The 21154-nt window shown below is 39.2% G+C and overlaps 1 protein-coding gene across 2 annotated transcripts in view; it reads left to right on the plus strand.

Annotated features, from left to right (window-relative positions):
• The window catches only part of RIMS1 (regulating synaptic membrane exocytosis 1), a 600042-nt gene that overhangs the window by 104396 nt on the left and 474492 nt on the right, over positions 1-21154 (plus strand). The gene's annotated exons all lie outside the window — the stretch shown is intronic.

A 21154-nucleotide genomic window follows, 5' to 3' on the forward strand; every position in this document is an offset into this window, starting at 1 on the left:
ACTCTGTGGTATCAGAAACTCTGTGCCTTTCGGATTTAGAAAGTACGTGGATTTGTGCCTGAGACCCTTTTCGAGAAAGTAATGCAAAGCTGCAGAGCGGGGATGCTTTCCTAATTGTGAAGAAGGGAAGTGCATGGCTCGTTCATAACCACCCTCGCACTGTGTCAGGTAAAGGTCAGGGACAGTCTGAAAGAGGGATGGACCTTCAGTTTATTTTTATTATTGTAACCCCAAGTGTGGATATTCATGAAGGATTAAATGGCCCACCAAAGGGAATTAGAGGAGAAACTAAATGAGTGAACTCTGTGTTGCAAATGTGGATTTCTGTAAGGTGAAATGTAAAGAGCTTTAAAATCCTGCAGAGCAGCAAAATCTATTCAATCTTCTGAATAAAATTATGCTCCTGGTAAGAAAAATTAAACATTTCCTTAAAATGTCTCAGCAGTGGTAATACTGTTAGCATAACCAATACAGCCAAGTAGTTACTCCCAGGGAAATGCCTCCTTCCAAGTTATTTTTGCAAAAGCCATTGAAGAAATGTGTCTTAGGAGTGATTTTTCTATAGGTTTCCTTAGCTATCTGACAATTTTTTGAAGTAAAACCAAAATAAAGTAATAAGATTGTCAAAAGGCTATGAAAAGAAAAGTAAATTTTTGTAATTCTTTTGCTGTGTCAAGTTTTTATTCCCATTGGCAAAACTAAAAGTAAATGAAATGTTTAAATGCTTATATTTTGCATATACACAGTCACAAATGCAAAATTATTTATAACTTGAGATATAAAATTTGGGTAAATAAATTTCAAGAGGCTCCATAAATGGGTTATAGATTTTATCTATGTGTATTTGAATATCATCTTCCACAGTTGATCAGTACTTCTCAAGGAACACAAATAATTTTCACCTAACTGTAGTAAAAATGGTTTATAATTGCACTGAAAAAAAGTTTTAAGTTGGAAGAACTGCTTTTAATGATGTTGCCATTTTGTTCTATACATGTTCTAGCCATAAATCCATTTTCTTGATGGTGGAACTTTTTTTGAAAATTCATGGAAAACTTACAATCCCCATTTTCCATCATATATTCCAGGCATTAGAAAACAATCAACTTTGGGGAAAGTTCTTTGAGGAATTAACATGAATTTTAAGATGTGTTATATTTCATATATTGAGGTTCCGTTTTTATTTGTACCACTTATTCCAGTGTCCACCTAAATTGGAATTATCAGATAAGAAGCAGCAATTGACATCCTTGCCAAAGAGACATTAATTATCTTTTCTTATTTTGTTTCTGCTTTCCATGGACTCCTAGAAGTGGAAAGCTGTTGTAACTTACCGTGAACCTAGTAGAACCTTCCTGGCTGCCTCTCTGAATAAAGTGAATTAGAGTGGCTTTTGGGTTCTCCTTTCTGATAATCCTGTTCTTCACTCCACGCTTAACTAATTACAACAATGGACCTCTCTTTAGGTGACTTGAAGAATTTAAAGTTTGTAGTCCATTCCTCATTTCTATTGATTCTCTCTAGAGAGTGGTGTTCATAAATTGAGCTCTCCATTTCCATATAAGCCCCTTTCTAGGCTGCTATGAAAAGAATGACAGTAATTTGGGGGGTGGGGAGGACACTAAGGATGGGCTTTAGCCTGTAGGCCAGTGTTTTTAAATATGTGCATTACAACCTATCAGTGGGGCTGACGATCAATAAAAGCTAGTTTTTTAGTGTGGAAGTTATGTTTAAATTTTGAATGGAACAGAAAATATAAGATGGCATCCTGGGTTACTATTGTAGGATGAGCTTAGATTTCTGTAAATGATAACTGGATCAAAATAAAATTTAATAAACACTACATTTAGTTTTGAGCATGCACTGATGGATTTTAATTCATCAGATTCTCATTATGTGTATGTATGTGTGTGTGTGTATAAAATATGTATAACTTACTTTAGCAGAAGTAAGAATAATGGCATATGAATAGGATGTGGGCAAAACTGGAGACAAGCAGATCAATTAAGAGACTATTGCAACTGTCCAGAGAAGGATGAGGTCTTGACCTACAGAAGTAGCAGAGGGTGTGGGAAGGAAACATTTTAAGAGCTCAGTAAGAAGGCAAATGGGCAGTGCTTAGTTGCCAATTGAATATGGTTTGTAAGGAAAGAGTTTAGGGGGGCGGTTGTATCAGTTGCTTGGGTGATTGAGGACCAGCAGCTGATGTGGGGAAATAAAGAAGTAAACCAGGCCAACCAGTAGGTGGGCAGTGAGGAGTTCAGATCCTGATAGGATGATTTGGGGCACCTGTGCATTATCCAGGAGTATATGTTCAAGAATGAATTGGGTGTATGAACCCAAAGCACTCAGCTGGGGAAGTAGATGACATCACCAAAGGGTACAGAGTTAGAAAAAGTAACCGAGTGCCTGGGTAAAACCAGTCTTTAAGGAGTGGGTAAAAGAAGAGGCTCCCCTGACTCAACTGAGAAATAATGGTCAAAGAGGTAGGAGAACCAGAAGCCAAGTGGGAGGAGTCATGGAGGGTGCCCCAGAGTAGCAAATGCTGCCAAAAAATGCTAATAATAATAATTCAAGAGACTAAAAAATTTTGGGCCCCTGGGGTCATTGGTGGCATTTGTTATAGCACTTTAAATATCTGAGTGAGTGGAAATACTTTATTTGTATAGATGTAACGGGAAAAAAAATAGTCAGGAGGAAGAGATGGTGATTTTGCATGGGGAGCAGGAAAAGAGAGAGAGATTATTACCATGTGAATCTGTGGTAGAGTCACTGTATTCAGGTCACTCAGTGCCATCTGTTTTACAAGTTAGGTCAATGGCTGCACATGTCAATATAATTTGTATTTTGATAATCATGTATGTAAATGATCTGAAGATTCTTTTTTCAGTTATTATTAAAATGTCACTTGGTCATATTTTAAGCATGCTGCTTAAGTTGTCATCACTTAATCAAAGTTCAGTTCAGTTCAATCATTCAGTCGTGTCCAACTCTTCGTGACCCCATGGACTGCAGCACGCCAAGCTTCCCTGTCTATCATCAACTCCTGGAGCTTACTCAAACTCATGTCCATCGAGTCGGTGATGCCATCCAACCATCTCATCCTCTGCTGTCCCCTTCTCCTCCTGCCTTCAATATTTCCCAGCATTAGGATCTTTTCCAATGAGTCAGTTCTTCCCATCAGATGGCCAAAATATTGGAGTTTCAGCTTCAGCACAAGTCCTTCCAATGAATATTCAGGACTGATTTCTTTTAGGATGGACAGGTTGGATCTCCTTGCAGTCCAAGGGACTCTCAAGAGTCTTCTCCAACACCACAGTTCAAAAGCATCAATTCTTCAGCACTCAGCTTTCTTTATAGTCCAACTCTCACATCCATACATGACTCCTGGAAAAACCATAGCTTTGACCAGATGGACCTTTGTTGGCAAAGTAATGTCTCTGCTTTTTAATATGCTGTCTAGGTTGATCATAGCTTTTCTTCCAAGGAGCAGGTGTCTTTTAATTTTTTGGCTGTAGTTACCATCTGCAGTGATTTTGGAGCCCCCCAAAATAAAGTCTCTCACTGTTTCCCCATCTATTTTGCCATACCAGATGCCATGATCTTAGTTTTCTAAATGTTGATCAAAAACATTAGTGGAGTTGAACAGATTGAGTCTGATAGCTGCTATTCTTCAGGTATGAGATGCATAGATAAAGCCCTCTCAAGTTGGGGGCAGCAGTTATATAATCCAATTAACTATTACTACATGATAACTGCAAGATTAGAAGTATGTCTATAAAAGAGAAAATGGCCTATTCTCTGTGGGGTTGATGAGATCAGACAAGAACTTTCAGAGCTGAATTTAGAACAGTCTCCAGAAGAAGGAAGTGATTAACTACTGCCCCAAAACATCAGGTTGTGGGTGGTGATTTGAAACATGTACTCATTGCTGGAGCCTGAGAGTGTGCAAGTGTGTGTATCTGTGTGTTGTGTATTTGTGTGAGTGAGAGTGCATGTGTGGGAGGGTGGGGTGAATGTGTTTGGGTGTGGTGGAGAGATTTATAAAAACTTCAGGAGGTGCCAAACCAGTGTCTTTAAGGAAGAGGAAAGTGAAAGTGAAGTCGTTCAGTCATGTCCGACTCTTTTTGACCCCATGGACTGTAGCCTACCTGGCTCCTCAGTCCATGGAATTTTCCAGGCAAGAGTACTGGAGTAGGTTGCCATTTCCTTCTCCAGGGGATCTTCCCAATCCAGGGATCGAACCCGGCTCTCCCACATTGCTGCTGCTAAGTCACTCTTAGCATTGTGTCTGACTCTGTGCGACCCCATAGACGGCAGCCCACCAGGCTCCCCCATCCCTGGGATCCTCCAGGCAAGAACACTGGAGTGGGTTGCCATTTCCTTCTCCAGTGTATGAAAGTGAAGAGTGAAAGTGAAGTCGCTCAGTCGTGTCCGACTCCTAGCAACCCCATGACTGCAGCCTACCAGGCTCCTTGGTCCATGGGATTTTCCAGGCAAGAGTACTGGAGTGGGTTGCCATTGCCTTCTCCCTCCCACACTGCAGGCAGATGCTTTACCGTCTGAGCCACCAGGGAGGCCCCAAGGAAGGAGGAGGTTGTTGGTCTAACTTGGAAAGGATAGACTACACACTTGGTCTTGTCTTTGGTTTAGTTTTAATACAGTATTTTGAAAGTTAACCTAACATTATGAGGTTTTTGAGTTTTTCAAAGTGATCATGGATTTTAGAAGGCTGACAAATCCTTCAGTCTACCAATCAGTTCCAGCTGTGGATGGAAGCAGGTCTAGGCAAGCGAGGCAGTGATAGGGCAGATTTGAGAATGTTTCCCAGGTGGTATAATAAGAGCACAGTGATTCATTAGCTCTGATAATAGAGTCAAGTGAAGAGGAAATAATTCACTTTATCTCAAGAGAGTAGGTGGATGTGATCATAGCAAGAAGAGTTAATTTAGGCACTAAAACAAGTTTAGATTTAGCTTTAGATGTATGTGAAAGTTGAAAGTCGCTCAGTTGTGTCCAACTCTTTGTGACCCCATGGACCCCATGTAATTTTCCAGGCCAGAATATTGGAGTGGGTAGCCTTTCCCTTTTCCAGGGCATCTTCCCAACTCAGGTCTACCAGATTTCACGCAGATTCTTTACCAGCTAAGCCACGAGGAAAGCCCAAGAATACTGGACTGGGTAACCTAGCCCTTCTCCAGCAAATCTTTCTGACTCAGGAGTCTAACTCAGGTCTCCTGCACTGCAGGCAGATTCTTTACCAACTGAGCTATCAGAGAAGCCCCCTTAAATATATGTATTAGTGGCCAAAGAAATCTCTGACTGAAACATCCAGAAGGCAGTTGGCTATTCATACCCCAAATTCAGGAGAGACTCACATGAGTTATATTAATTTGTGAGCAATTATTTTATAATAAAACTATGAACACAAGTGAAGTAGCACTTAGACTATACTCAGTATTTTTTAATAACCTGTAAGGGAAAAGAATCTGAACATAGTGAGATATATATATATCTACACACACACACACACACACACACACACAATAATGTGTTATTTTCAAATGTATGGCAAGGTGATTCAGATAAATTTAATTTCAAAGTTGTTTTACAGAGTATGATGTCTATAAGATTAATTTTATATCTCTAAAATGTGAATTTTAGGAGTAACTTCATTATTAAAACACTTGAGGTTAAAAAAAAAGGGAAAAGCAGGATGGAGAACATGATAGGAATTAAAAAGAAGAGGAATTAAGTAAATAATACAAAATCAGGCAAGAACAAACTGCGCTCAGTTTTCCTGGAATTTTCCATGTTATAGTGCTGAAAGTCTCATGTCTTGGGAACCCCTTCAGCCCTGGGAAAACTGGAATGATTGGCAACATTAGAACTGGTAAATTTAGAGTATGAAAGTAGAAACTTAGACTGTGGCGGATTCATTTTGATATTTGGCAAATCTAATACAGTTATGTTAAGTTTAAAAATAAAATAAAAAAAAAAAAAAAGAAAGTAGAAACTTAGAAAAAGAACATATAGCCAAAGAATAACCATGTTTAGACAAACAATTTTTACATTACTCTGGACAGTGACATGATCAAGAATAACTTGGATTCAGGGAGGTATATCCATCATACTTCAGCTCAGTCTTTTCAGTTTTCCTTTGTTTTGTTGGTGGTTGCCTGCTTTTAAAAATAAATAAATGCCACACTTGCAGTTCACCTTTTCACAGGGTAAAAGTTAGTGTTCTTATTCAATTGTTCAGCCGCTCAGTCCTGCCTAATTCTGTGCGACTCCATGTATTGCAGCACGCCAGGCTTCCCTGTCCTTCACCATCTTCCAGTGTTTGCTCAGACTCATGTCCGTTGAGTCGGTGATGCCATTTAACGATCTCGTCCTCTGTCGTCCCCTTCTCCTCCTGCCTTCAATCTTTCCCAGCATCAGGGTCTTTCCCAGTGAGTTGGCTGTTTGCATTAGGTGGCCAAAGTAGTGGAGCTTCAGCTTCAGCATCAGTCCTTCCAATGAATATTCAAGGTTGATTTCCTTTAGAATGGACTGGTTTGATCTCCTTGATGTCCAAGATACTGTCAAGAGTCTTCTCCAGCAACACAGTTTGAAGGCATCAATTCTTTTTGGTGCTCAACCTTTTTCATTGTTCAGCTCTCACATCCATATATGAGTAGTGCTGGAACAATCATAGCGTTTGCTATGTGGACTTTTGTTGGCAAAGAAATGTCTTTGCTTCTCAATATGCTGTCTAGGTTTGTCACTGCTTTTCTTCTAAGGAACAAGTGTCTTTTAATTTCATGGCTGCAGTCACCATCTGCAGTGATTTGGGAGCCCAAGAAAATAAAGTCTCACACTGTTTCCATTGTTCCCATTTCTATTTGCCATGTAGCAATAAGACCAGATGCAATGATCTGCATTTTTATAACATTGAGTTTTAAGCCAGATTTTTCACTCTCCTCTTTCATGTTCAAGAAGCTCTTAAGTTTCTCTTCATTTTCATTTTCTTTCATAAGAGTGATGTCATCTGCATATCTGGGACTACTGATATTTCTCCCTGCAGTCTTGATTCCAGCTTGTCCTTCATCCAGCTCAGCATTTTGCATGATGTACTTTGCATATAAGTTAAATAAGCACAGTGACAGTATACAGCCTTGATGTACTCCTTTCCCAATTCAGAACCAGTCCACTGTTCCATGTCCAGTTCTGTTTGCTTCTTGACCTGCATACAGATTTCTCAGGAGGCAGGTAAGGTAGTCTGGTATTCCCATCTCTTTAAGAATTTTCCATAGCTTGTTATGGTCTTCACAGTCAAAAGCTTTAGAGTAGTCAATGAAGCAGAAGTAGATGTTTTTCTGGAATTCTCTAGCTTTTTCTGTGATCCAATGGATATTGGCAATTTGGTTTCTGGTTCCTCTGCCTTTTGTAAATCCAGCTTGTATATCTAGAAGTTCTCAGTTCACATACTGTTGAAGCCCAGCTTGAAGGATTTTGAGCATTACTTTGCTAGCATGTGAAATGAGTGCAAAAATGTTAGCAGTTTTTACAAAATTGTGCAACTGTCTCCACTATGCAATTTTGAAACAATGCTGGATTATTCCAAAAAGAAACATAATATTCATTAGAATCATCCCTATTCCCCTCAAAACTGAGCTTCTAGAAGCCACTAATCTATTTTCCATCTCTATGGATTCACCTATTCTGGATATTTAGTATAAATCAAATCACATAATGTGTGATTATTATGCTCTCATTTTTTAAACTTGGTTTAACTTAGCATATTTCAAGATTCATTCATATTATAGCATTTATCAGTACTTCATTTCTTTTATTGCCATATAGTATTGCATTATACCGCTTGTACAGTGGAACATATGCACAACTCTTGTGTCTGTATTTGAATTGTTTCCAATTTTTTATGCTGTATAAAGTGACCCTTAACATTTATGTACAGGTTTTTGCATAGACATATGTCCTTACTTCTCATAAGTATAAACCTAGGACTGAAATTTCTGGGTCATTTGGCAACTATATGTTTACATTTTTTAAGAATTGTCAAGCTGTGTTTGAAAATAGCTGCAGTATGTTACATTTCTACCAGCAATATAAGAGGGTTCCAATTTCTCTACATCCTTGTCAACACTTGTTATTGTTGGTCTTTTTAGTTATAGCCATCTTTGCAAGTGTGATGTGTATGGATGGTTATCTTATTGTGGTTTTGATTTGTGTTTCCCTAATCAATAATGATATTTAACATCTTGCCACCTGCCCATTGGCTATTTGTATCCTTTCTTTGGAAAAATATAGATCAAATATTTTGTCTATTTTTTATTGGATTATTTGTCTTTATTGTTTATCAGATCATATCAGATCACTCGCTCAGTCATGTCCGACTCTTTGTGACCCCATGAATCGCAGCATGCCAGGTCTCCCTGTCCATCACCAACTCCCGGAGTTCAGTCAGACTCACGTCCATCGAGTCAGTGATGTCATCCAGCCATCTCATCCTCTGTCGTCCCCTTCTCCTCCTGTCCCCAATCCCTCCCAGCATCAGAGTCTTTTCCAATGAGTCAACTCTTCGCATGAGGTGGCCAAAGTACTGGAGTTTCAGCTTTAGCATCATTCCTTCCAAAGGAATCCCAGGGCTGATCTCCTTCAGAATGGACTGGTTGGATCTCCTTGCAGTCCAAGGGACTCTCAAGAGTCTTCTCCAACACCACAGTTCAAAAGCATCAATTCTTTGGCTCTCAGCTTTCTTCACAGTCCAACTCTCACATCCATACATGACCACAGGAAACACCATAGCCTTGACTAGACGGACCTTTGTTGGCAAAGTAATGTCTCTGCTTTTCAATATGCTGTCTAGGTTGGTCATAACTTTCCTTCCAAGGAGTAAGCGTCTTTTAATTTCATGGCTGCAGTCACCATCTGCAGTGATCTTGGAGCCCAGAAAAATAAAGTCTGACACTGTTTCCACTGTTTCCCCATCTATTTCCCATGAAGTGATGGGACCGGATGCCATGATCTTCGTTTTCTGAATGTTGAGCTTTAAGCCAACTTTTTCACTCTCCACTTTCACCTTCATCAAGAGGCTTTTTAGTTCCTCTTCACTTTCTGCCATAAGGGTGGTGTCATCTGCACATCTGAAGTTATTGATATTTCTCCTGGCAATCTTGATTCCAACTTGTGTTTCTTCCAGTCCAGCGTTTCTCATGATGTACTCTGCATATAAGTTAAATAAACAGGATGACAATATACAGCCTTGACGAACTCCTTTTCCTATTTGGAACCAGTCTGTTGTTCCATGTCCAGTTCTAACTGTTGCTTCCTGACCTGCATACAGATTTCTCAAGAGGCAGGTCAGGTGGTCTGGTATTCCCACCTCTTTCAGAATTTTCCACAGTGTATTGTGATCCACACAGTTAAAGGCTTTGGCATAGTCAATAAAGCAGAAATAGATGTTTTTCTGGAACTCTCTTGCTTTTTCGATGATCCAGCGGGTGTTGGCAATTTGGTCTCTGGTTCCTCTGCCTTTTCTAAAACCAGCTTGAACATCAGGAAGTTCACGGTTCACATATTGCTGAAGCCTGGCTTGGAGAATTTTGAGCATTACTTTACTAGCATGTGAGATGAGTGTAATTGTGCAGTAGTTTGAGCATTCTTTGGCATTGCCTTTCTTTGGGATTGGAATGAAAACTGACCTTTTCCAGTCCTGTGGTCACTGCTGAGTTTTCCAAATTTGCTGGCATATTGAGTGCATCACTTTCACAGCATCATCTTTAAGTATTTGGAATAGCTCAACTGGAATTCCATCACCTCCACTAGCTTTGTTTGTAGTGATGCTTTCTAAGGCCCACTTGACTTCACATTCCAGGATGTCTGGCTCTAGGTCGGTGATCACACCATCGTGATTATCTGGGTCATGCAGATCTTTTTTGTACAGTTCTTCTGTGTATTCTTGCCATCTCTTCTTAATATCTTCTGCTTCTGTTTATATTATATATATATATATATATGTATATATGAAAGTGAAAGTCACTTAATCATGTCTGACTCTTTGATACCCACCATGGACTATACAGTCCATAGAATTCTCCAGGCCAGAATACTGGAATTGGTAGCCCTTTCCTTTTCCAGGGGATCTTCCCAACTCAGGGATTGGACCCTGGTCTCACGCATTGCAGGTAGATTCTTTACCAGTTGAGCCACAAGGGAAGCCCAAGAATACTGGAGTAGGTAGCCTATCCCTTCTCCAGTGGATCTACCCAGCCCAGGAATCAAACCAGAGTCTTCAGCATTGCAGGCAGATTCTTCACCAACTGAGCTATCAGGGAAGCCCCTGATATTATGGTTATATATATATATTTATCTGCCAAGAATATATAATGGGTGCTATATTCTTGGCACATAAATGATTTACAAATACTTCCCCTCATTTAGTGACTTGTCTTTTTGTTTTCTTGTAGGACATAATTTTTAATTTTGATGAAGTTGAATAGTTATGTTTTCCATTGATTACTTGTAATTTTGGTGTTGTATTTAAGAATCTGTTGTCAAATTCAAGGTCATAAAGATATCCACCTAGGTTTTCTTTTAAGAATTTTTATACATTTGTTTCCTACATTTATGTCTTTGATCCATTTGGCATTATTTTTTGTGTATGGTGAGAGGTAAGGATCTGGTTTCCCATGTGGACATCTAGTTGTCAAAATGTGGTGATCGCAGACATACATGTCTTGCTCCTGATAGTAGGAGGAAAACTTTCAGTCTCTAGTGATTAAATATGGTGTTAATTGTGAGGTTTAAATTCATATTCCTTATCAGTTTTAGTGTTCATATCTTGAAAGAATGTTGGATTGTCTCAAATGCTTTTCCCGCATCTATTGAGATAATAATGTGTTTTTTGAACTTATTCTATTAATATGGTGTAATGCCTTGATTTATTTTCACGTTTAAACACTCTTACATTCCTGTGATAAATCCCACTTGATTATCTATTTTATTTGGTGCTTTATTTGATTTGTTAATATTTCTGATGATTTTTTATGCATGTATATATAAGGGATACTGGTTTACTGTAATGCCTTTGTATGATTTTAGTATCAGGATAATACTGGCCTCCTAGAATGAATTTGGAAGTATTTACTAGTATTCTATCTAGGAAAAGTTTGCGAACTATTACTATAATTTTTTCTTCAAATGTTAGATAGACTTCCCCAGTGAAGCCATCATCTTTTCTTTGTAGTAAGTTTTTTTCTTACTAAGTTCATTTTGTTTGAATATTTGTAACAGTTTTATAAGAATATATATGTATATTTAGGTAAGTGTATCATGTGAAATCCCTGCATCTTTAGAACAACTCACATTCCAAAGTCAGTTCTATTTAACTCTTGAACCATTCTTGATTTGTGGTTATTGATACCTTGGTTTCCAGTTCCCATAAAATAAACATAATTCTCTCTCTCTCTCTCTCTCTGTGAGACTAACTGAATCATATAAAAATTATCAGTGTAACCTCAGAGTCTGGGATCAATGTAGTTAAAGGCCAATCAGAAAGAAAATTAGTATCTAAAAGAGCCTGAAGGTGTAAGTTCTTAAATCTTGTTGAGATTCTTTGGTTTGAGTTTATCTGATTACCACTGGAAAAATTGAGAAACTGGTTTTGATATAGCATTTATTTTTACTTATTTTTCTTTTGTTTTGCTAGGTAGATGTTTGTAGGTCCTATAATTAATTATCAATTTCATTCATCTAACAAAAAGTGAATTTAGGTTCTGGATAAAAAATTCAAATTATTTAGTCTCGGGATTTTACTTGGCCGCTCTCTCTCTGTCCTCTTCACTTCCTCCTTCCCAGAAATGGTCTTCCTGTGCCATGGGAACTCACATCCTGAACTGGATCATTGGGTACATCTGCGTTGAGGCTTTTGACATGGGCATGTGCACCACATACACTCTGTTCTTTTCCCTTCTCACAGCTTCAGATGAATCAGCCTTGAATTGACAGGGAGCCTGCATCCAAATTTTTCTTTTACTAGTCATACTTTTTCAGATATCAGGGGCATGGATTTTTTCAGCAATAACAGTCATCCTTCAGATTTGATTATAACACAGGGACTTCTGAGGACCAACATGTATGGAACTAGAATGAATTTAATAATCATGGAAATGTGGCATCTTGTAGTAAACTTAGTTTTAAAATAGTCTACCTGTAGGACCAAAAATATGATTGAAAAATACCTATTAATATATTTAAATTTCCCATAATACAACAGGAAATCTACATATATGTTTATACTTGAAAATATTTTTTTCACTAAAATCACATATATAACAGCAAAATTATATATCATAATGGATAACAGATCAAACAGAAGTGTCTTTGAGGTTGTAAACAGTTGGACAGCAACCTTTGTCATTGTGTGACTGCTTTTAAGGTCTGCTCACCACATGTGATCTTTAGGTTGTGAGTACTGATGCCCAGAACTTTGTGTCTTGCTGTAGTAACAGATGGCAGAAGGTCCATGGATAACACAGAAAACTGGGAAACCCACTGGCAGACCATCACCACCTCAGACATACCTCTGTCATGATTCTAAGGATTCTTCTGCATAGCCTAGGAGAGATGCCTTGGGTGCTGAAATTGAGCCTGCTTTTCCCTGATTTCCCTGATCTTGACCCTCAGCTCCTCCTGAGCCTCCTGGTGTTCTGTGCTCCTGATGTTCTGCAGATTAATACCCAATCTTTTCCAAAGTCTCCTGAGTTCTGAACTCAGCCTGGCTGTGGTCTAGTTCTTCAGTGAGAACCTCTCAAATCAGCTTTGGATGAGAAGTTAGCATTGAGCAAAGGGGGTTTGAATGTCTAAAGTTGGTTGGAAGAGTGTGCAGTAGGGAAGCAGAGCACTCCTGGCTCTGCAGTGAATCTGGCTAGTCCTTCTTCCTTCCACAAATATTTATTTACTCTGTGCCATGTGCAGAGCCTGGCACCAGGCACTGGAGGTGATGCTGAATAAAGCAGAGTCTTCATAGAACTTAGTGTGTGGAGGGGAAGATGTTAACAACAAAATAAAATATGTGATAGAAACTCTTCCTTTTAATCCAGGGCCTAAACCAAGTGCAGGGATGGAGACCACACGGGGAAGCTGTCCAGGGAGCAGACTCAAGGAGGACTTGGGAAGAGATGACATTTAAGGAGAAACTCGATGACCATACAGGGGAAGCTGTCCAGGGAGCAGACTCAAGGAGGACTTTGGGAAGAGATGACATTTAAGGAGAGACTTGAAAGATTAGAAGTTGGCATGGAGAAGAGTCAGTGGAACGGAATTCTAGGCACAGAGAATGCTACATGCAGTGGACCTTATAAGGAAATTTGTGTAGTGGGGTTGGAAAACTAAGAGAAAGGCAGAGAAAAGTGAGGAGGAGGTGGGTGGTGAAGGAGATAAGCAAGGTTCCACCCCGAAGGCTTTTCAGGTTTTTGGGTTTTATGTAATACTGTGAACAATCCCTTGAGGCCTTTCAAAGAAGGGAGAATCATGATCCAGTGTGGTGTGGCCAGTGGGTAGGAAGAAGATGAGGGACTTTGGGAGGCAGTTGGGGTGGTTTGGACTCTGCTGGTGGCCAGAGGTGTGGAGGAAATAGAATTCAGTGAAGTTTAGTGGCATTTAAGGAAGTTTTTAAAGCAATGAAGGAGAAATTTCTGGTGAGAACTGGAGGGAGGGGACTTCAGTTCATGTTTGTAATCCCCAATATACTTGATCAGTCCTCTGTTCATTAAATGCATAATGTGTGGGAACATTTTCTCATAAAGTCTTAAGCACCCTATTATATATCTCCAATTTATCTTCAATGGCTTATATAAGTGACAAATTTAGAAATCTCACTTTATCACTTTAGGTAAATTTGCATAGAACTTCAAGTATTGAAGATTAAAAATAGTGAAAAGTAAAACTGAGTATAATTGAAACATGATTAGACTTTACCATTTTAAATAAATTTGTTTTGCATGATTTTTTTCACTCTAATATTCTGTTGGGATAGATTTAATAATTTTGTAGGGGTTTGCATACACTAGAGGAAATGAATATTTAAAAATATATACTCCTTATAAAAATAATAATCCTTTTTTGAAAGGTGTCTCATTTTTCTGAGTAAAATTCAGCCAAGAAGAAAGAGAACGTGTTTTCATTTGCTAAGAATCTTTTAGCTATATATTTTATTATGAATGAATGTATTATTCAGAGGCAAGCAGCTGTTTCTGGACTTCTCTTAGATACATGTTTACATAAAAATGTGATGAGTTTTATTATTTTCCTGGGTTCATTTTTTGTTCTTATACTATAAAAGATGTTCAATGTCATAGTCTATAGTTCTATTACCAAACATAGTAGGAATTGTATTGAGCAAGTGATAATATAAAAAAGTTTCAAATAAAAAACATGCTTTTGTCTTTTAGAATAAAGTCAGAACAGCCAGTAACTTGAAAATAGAGAGTACTGGGAACACTGACATTTCCAATTCATGGTTATAATTAGGAAGTGACAGAATTTTTTTTAATTGTGTGGCTTTTATAGACTTCATTCTCTTTGTATGATTTGCTAGTTTCTGCAAGTCATTTTGTGCCAGTTTACAAAGTCTTACAAAGCTCCTCTTTCTGATGTAGCTATTTTAATTTTGTGTTTATCTCTGTCTGAGTTCTCAGAGGAGAAGATGCCTCCTTCAACTTCCCAGTATTAAAAGAGTTTAATTCTTTAGGAATAGAGCTATAGTAGTTTTATATGTAACAGTTATATTTGGTGGAACTTTACTAGGCATTAATTGCTCTCACCAATTATCCCTTGTTGACTGAACTAGGTCCTCTTTTAATGATGCTCTGAGAAGTACCTTAAGCTGAGGACCAGCCGTGAGCAGCCAGCTCAGTGGATTTTCCTACTTTCCACTTTCTTTAACAAAGTGATATATGTCCATAAGAACAAAGAATTACGATTAAAAGATGCCCATGTCCAGAGGAAACTAAGGTTGTACAAACCCCAGCAAACCTTTGATTGAGGTCACTTAATGCCAGCTTTACCTTGAGCCACTTATGGGCAACAAACAAGCTTGGAGGATATGTGGGTTTTGTCTGCATATGGTGAACACCACATAGACCTGGGAAGAGCCTCTCAGCAGGAGGAGGCAGATCTAGGTCTAGAATTCATGTTTTCTGAGTTCGTAGTAGAAGATGGATCCAAATTATGCAGATAATCCACATTATCAGCAAGGAGAAGAATTTTGCTGTTCTTTAGTTCAGTTTAGTCGCTCAGTCGTGTCCGACTCTTTGTGACCCCATGAACCGCAGCACGCCAGGCCTCCCTGTCCATCACCAACTCCCAGAGTCCACCCAAACCCATGTCCATTGAGTCGGTGATGCCATCCAACCATCTCATCCTCTGTTGTCCCCTTCTCCTCCTGCCCCCAATCCCTCCCAGCATCAGGGTCTTTCCCAATGAGTCAGATCTTTGCATCAGGTGGTCAAAGTATTGGAGTTTCAGCTTCAACATCAGTCCTTCCAATGCACACCCAGGACTGATCTCCTTTAGGATGGACTGCTTGGATGTCCTTGCAGTCCAAGGGACTCTCAGGAGTCTTCTCCAACACCACAGTTCAAAAGCATCAATTCTTCAATACTTAGCTTTCTCACATCCATACATGACCACTGGAAAAACCATAGCCTTGACTAGACTGACCTTTGTTGACAAAGTAATGTCTCTGCTTTTGAATATGCTGTCTAGGTTGGTCATAACTTTCCTTCTGAGGAGTAAGCATCTTTTAATTTCATGGCTGCAGTCACCATCTGCAGTGATTTTGAAGCCCAGAAAAATAAAGTCTGACACTGTTTTCACTGTTTCCCTATCTATTTGTCATGCATTGATGGGACCGGATGTCATGATCTTAGTTTTCTAAATGTCGAGCTTTAAGCCAACTTTTTCCACTCTCCTCTTTCACTTAAATCAGGAGGCTCTTTAGTTCTTCACTTTCTGCCATAAGGATGGTGTCATCTGCATATCTGAGGTTATTGATATTTCTCCCAGCAATCTTGATTCTAGCTTGTGCTTCCTCCAGCCCAACGTTTCTCAAGCTGTTCTTCAGGGAATAAGAAATAAATTCTAGCTTTAAGGCTTCAAGCTATGTATTTTTTATCCTTGCTCTGATGTTCATTTGCTGGATGATGGTGGCCCAGTTATTTTAACTTCCTAAATACTTAGTTTTCTCATCTGGAAAATAGGAAGAAAATAGTTTCTAGTTATCCCATTGGGAGCTTTTGAGGATGAAATGAGATAAAGTACAAGAGTTATATATAAAGCACCACAAAAATATTATTCTATGAAAGTATACATCAATAATCTTTACATTATTTATTACTTCATCCATTTAACAAATATTTGCCAAGTCATTACAGTGTGCTATACTGACACGTTTTGAATATATATATATATATATATATATATATATATATATATATATTTGCTAATTCAGTCAAAACATAGACTATCTTTTCTTACCTATTACTGTTTCTTTTTGAGAGGAGTGGTGTAAAAAGCATACACCCACCTCATGCTACCTCTTCACGTGTATCAAATGTTCCTCCCTATGCATGGGTAGGGAGGCCAGGAAATGTGTATTTGGAGCATTTGCCCAAGTTATCCTGATCTAGTCTCTTGATTTAAAACCACTGGTGTGTACCACTGAGATGCTCAATAAAAGTGAACATTAGCTGAGATGAGTGATCATTCGTAATTCCAAATTAATGTGAATATCACTAAAGTGCACTTCTCTAAAATTCACATAGAGAGGAAATAAATACTGGCAGCATTATTATTAGAAAGTCACTGTGCCTTGGGGCTAGCCTCATTTCTCAGTGAATCACTGCTATTTCCTCTACTCTTCTATGGAGTCTTTTGTCCGGGACAAGAACGCTCTCCCTGTGCCTAGAAAATAGATTGTGTTTGTGCAAAAACAGGGATCTATAAGATCCAAAGGAGAATATGTACCCATGGCTACTTCTGCTGGTATTAGAAGGAAGGTATTAAATAAAAGGAAGAGATTATTTCCAGTTCCTTGGCAATCTATGCAGCAAATGAATGTTTATTTAGTGAGAAATGATTTAGGTAGATAAATGAATGCACTCATCTATTATGCATGTAACAAATATTAAACCTCGTTGGATGTGTCTAGCTCTTTAATGATTTCAAATAGTGTCACTAGTGATCTGTAATTAAGGTCATTGGTAGACAAATTCAGAACATGGCAGGCTGAAGCAGACCTCTAAGTCTTATTTAACTCTAGGTAATGTTAAATAAGATTTCCATCAGTTCAGATGACCCAAATATGTAGCATCTATTGTGACATTTATTCATTAATTTTTACTCATTCATTCAACAAATACTAGAGACTTATAAAGCTATTAAGAAGATGTAACTTAGTTAACCTGACAGACAGGTAAACAAATAATTACAATAAAGTACAAGATGAAGCTAGGAAAAGGCTTACAGGTTCCTTTGAGAGCAGAGAGGAATCTAGCTCAAAATGGGAGGTGAGAAAAAATTGTTAGAGCCAGTCAGATTTTATCATAATTACATTAATATTTAATTATGTGCTATCTGACATGTGTCTGGGATGATACCCCACGTCCCAGGACAGAGAAGCCTCAACAAGATGGTAGGCGCTGGAACAGCAGCTGTGCAGTGCTGGAGTGACTTTGAGGAGATAACCCCTATTCAAGGGCAAAGGAGAAGCCCCAGCAAGATGGTAGGAGGGGCGAAATCACATTTAAAATCAAATCCCATACCAACTAGAGATGCTCAGAGGGCTCAAATATACCTTGTGTGCACCAGGACCCAGAAATCCCACAGAGACTTAGATCTGTGCTTGGGTGTCTCCTGAGGAGGTATGGGTCAGCAGTGGCCTGCTGCAGGGGCAGGGGCTCTGGGTACAGCAGACCTGGGTATGATATAAGCCCTCTTGGAGGAGGTCGCCATTAACCTACCATAGAACTACCAGAACTTACACAGGACTGGGGAAACAGACACTTGGAGGGCACAAACAGAACTTTGTGCACACCAGGACCCAGGAGAAAGGAGCAGTGACCTCACAAGAGACCAACCCATATTTTCCCGTGAGTGTCCAGGAGTCTCTGGTGGAGACATGGCTGCATGGTGGCCTGCTGCAGGGTTGGGGGCACTGAGTGTAGCAGTGCATGCATGGGACCTTTGGAAAGAGGTCGCCATTATCTTCATTACCTCCACCATAGTTTGGCCTCAGGTCAAATAATAGGGAGGGAACAAAGCCCCGCCCATCAAAAGAAAATTGGATTAAAGATTTACTGAGCATGGCCCTGCCCATCAGAACAAAACCCAGTTTCCCCCTCAGTCTCTCCCATCAGGAAGCTTCCATAAGCCTCTTATCCTCCAACAGAGGGCAGACAAACTGAAAACCACAATCACAGAAAACTAACCAATCTGATCACACGGACCACAGCTTTGTCTAACTCAATGAAACTAAGCCATGCCATGTAGGGCCACCCAAGATGAACGGGTCATGGTGGAGAGTTCTGATAAGACGTGGTCCACTAGTGAAGGGAATGGCAAACCACTTCAATATTCTTGCCTTGAGAATCCCATGAACAGTATGAAAAAGCAAAAAGATAGGACATTGAAGGTGAATTCACCAGGTCAGTGGGTGCCCAATATGCTACTGGAGATCAGTGGAGAAATAACTCCAGAAAGAATGTAGAGACAGAGCCAAAGCAAAAACAACACCCAGTTGTGGATGTGACTGGTCACAGAAGCAAAGTCTGATGCTGTAAGAGCAGTATTGCATAGGAACCCGGAATGTTAGGTCCATTAATCGAGGCATTGGAAGTGGCCAAACAGGAGATGGCAAGAGTGACCCAGTTGTGGATGCAACTGGTCATAGAAGCAAGGTCCGATGCTGTAAGAACAATATTGCATAGGAACCTGGGATGTTAGGTCCATGAATCAAGGCAAATTGGAAGTGGTCAAACAGGAGATGGCAAGAGTGAACATCGACATTTTAGGAATCAGTGAACTAAAATGGACTGGAATGAGTGAATTTAACTCAGATGACTATTATATCTACTACTGTGGGCAGGAATACCTTAGAAGAAATGGAGTAGCCATCATAGTCAACAAAACAGTCCAAAATGCAGTACTTGGATGCAATCTCAAAAACAACAGAATGATCTCTGTTCATTCCCAAGGCTAACCATTCAATACCACAGTAATCCAAGTCAATGCCCCAACCAGTAATGCTGAAGAAGCTGAAGTTGAATGGTTCTGTAAAGACCTACAAAGCCTTCTAGAACTAACACCCAAAAAAGATGTCCTTTTCATTATAGGGGGCTGAAATGCAAAAGTAGGAAGTCAAGAAATACCTGGAGTAATAGGCAAATTTAGCCTTGGAATACAGAATGAAGCAAGGCAAAGGCTAACAGTGTTTTGCCATGAGAATGCACTGGTCATAGCAAACACCCTCTTCCAACAACACAAGAGAAGACTCTACACATGGACGTCATCAAATGGCCAATACCAAAATCAGATTGACTATATTCTTTGCAGCCAAAGATGGAGAAGCTCTATACAGTCAAAAAAAACAAGACAGGGAGCTGACTGTGGCTCAGATCATGAACTCCTTATTGCGAAATTCAGACTTAAATTGAAGAAAGTGAGGAAAACCACTAGGCCATTCAGGTATGACCTCAATCAAATCCTTTAGATTACACAGTGGAAGTGACAAATAGATTCAAGGGATTAGATCTGATAGACAGAGTGCCTGAAGAACTATGGACAGAGGTTTTTGACATTGTACAAGAGGCAGTGATCAAGACCATTCCCAAGAAGAAGAAATGCAAAAAGGCAACATGGTTGTCTGAGGAGGTCTTACAAATAGCAATGAAAAGAAGCACAGTGAAAGACAAAGGAGAAAAGGAAACAAATACTCATTTGAATGCAGAGTTCCAAAGAACAGCAAGGAGAGATAAGAAAGCTTTCCTCAGTGATCAATGCAAAGAAATAGAGGAAAACAATAAAATGGGAAAGACTAGAGATGTCTTCAAGAAAATTTGAAATACCAAGGGAAATTTCATGCAAAGATGAACATAATAAAGGACAGTAATGGTATGGACATAACAGAAGCAGAAGATATTAAGAGAAGGTGACAAGAATACACAGAACTATACAAAAAAGATGACCAGATAATCACGATGGTGTGATCATTCATCTAGAGCCAGACATCCTGGAACGTGAAGTCAAGTGGGCCTTAGGAAGCATCACTACAAACAAAGCTAGTGGAAATGATGGAATTCCAGTTGAGCTATTTCAAATCCTAAAAGATGATGCTGTGAAAGTGCTTCACTCAATATGCCAGCAATTTTGGAAAACTCAGCAGTGACCACAGGACTGGAAAAGGTCAGTTTTCATTCCAATCCCAAAGAAAGGCAATGCCAAAGAATGCTCAAACTAATGCACAGTTGCAGTCATCTCACATGCAAGTAAAGTAATGCTCAAAATTCTCCAAGCCAGGCTTCAGCAGTATGTGAACCATGATCTTCCAGATGTTCATGCTGGATTTAGAAAAGGTGGAGGAACCAGAGATCAAATTGCTGACATCTGTTGGATCATCGAAAAAGCAAGGGAGTTCCAGAAAAACATCTACTTCTGCTTTATTGGCTATGCCAAAGCCAATTGACTGTGTGGTTCACAACAAACTGTGGAAAATTCTTCAAGAGACGGGAATACCAGACTACCTTACATGCCTCCTGATAAATCTGTATGCAGGTCAAGAAGCAACAGTTAGAACTGGGCATGGAACAACAGACTGGTTCCAAATTGGGAAAGAAGTATGTCAGGGTTGTATATTGTCACCCTGCTTATTCAACTTATATGTAGAGTACATCATCAGAAATGCTGGACTGGATGGTGCACAAGCTGAAATCAAGATTGCCAGGAGAAATAACAATAACCTCAGATATGCAGATGATACTACTCTTATGGCAGAAAGTGAAGACGAACTAAAGAGCCTCTTGATAAAATTGAAAGAGGAGAGTGAAAAATCTGGCTTAAAACTCAACATTCAGAACACTAAGATCATGGCATCTGG

Source organism: Bubalus kerabau, chromosome 9, assembly GCF_029407905.1.
Source record: "Bubalus kerabau isolate K-KA32 ecotype Philippines breed swamp buffalo chromosome 9, PCC_UOA_SB_1v2, whole genome shotgun sequence".
Classification (NCBI taxonomy): domain Eukaryota; kingdom Metazoa; phylum Chordata; class Mammalia; order Artiodactyla; family Bovidae; genus Bubalus; species Bubalus kerabau.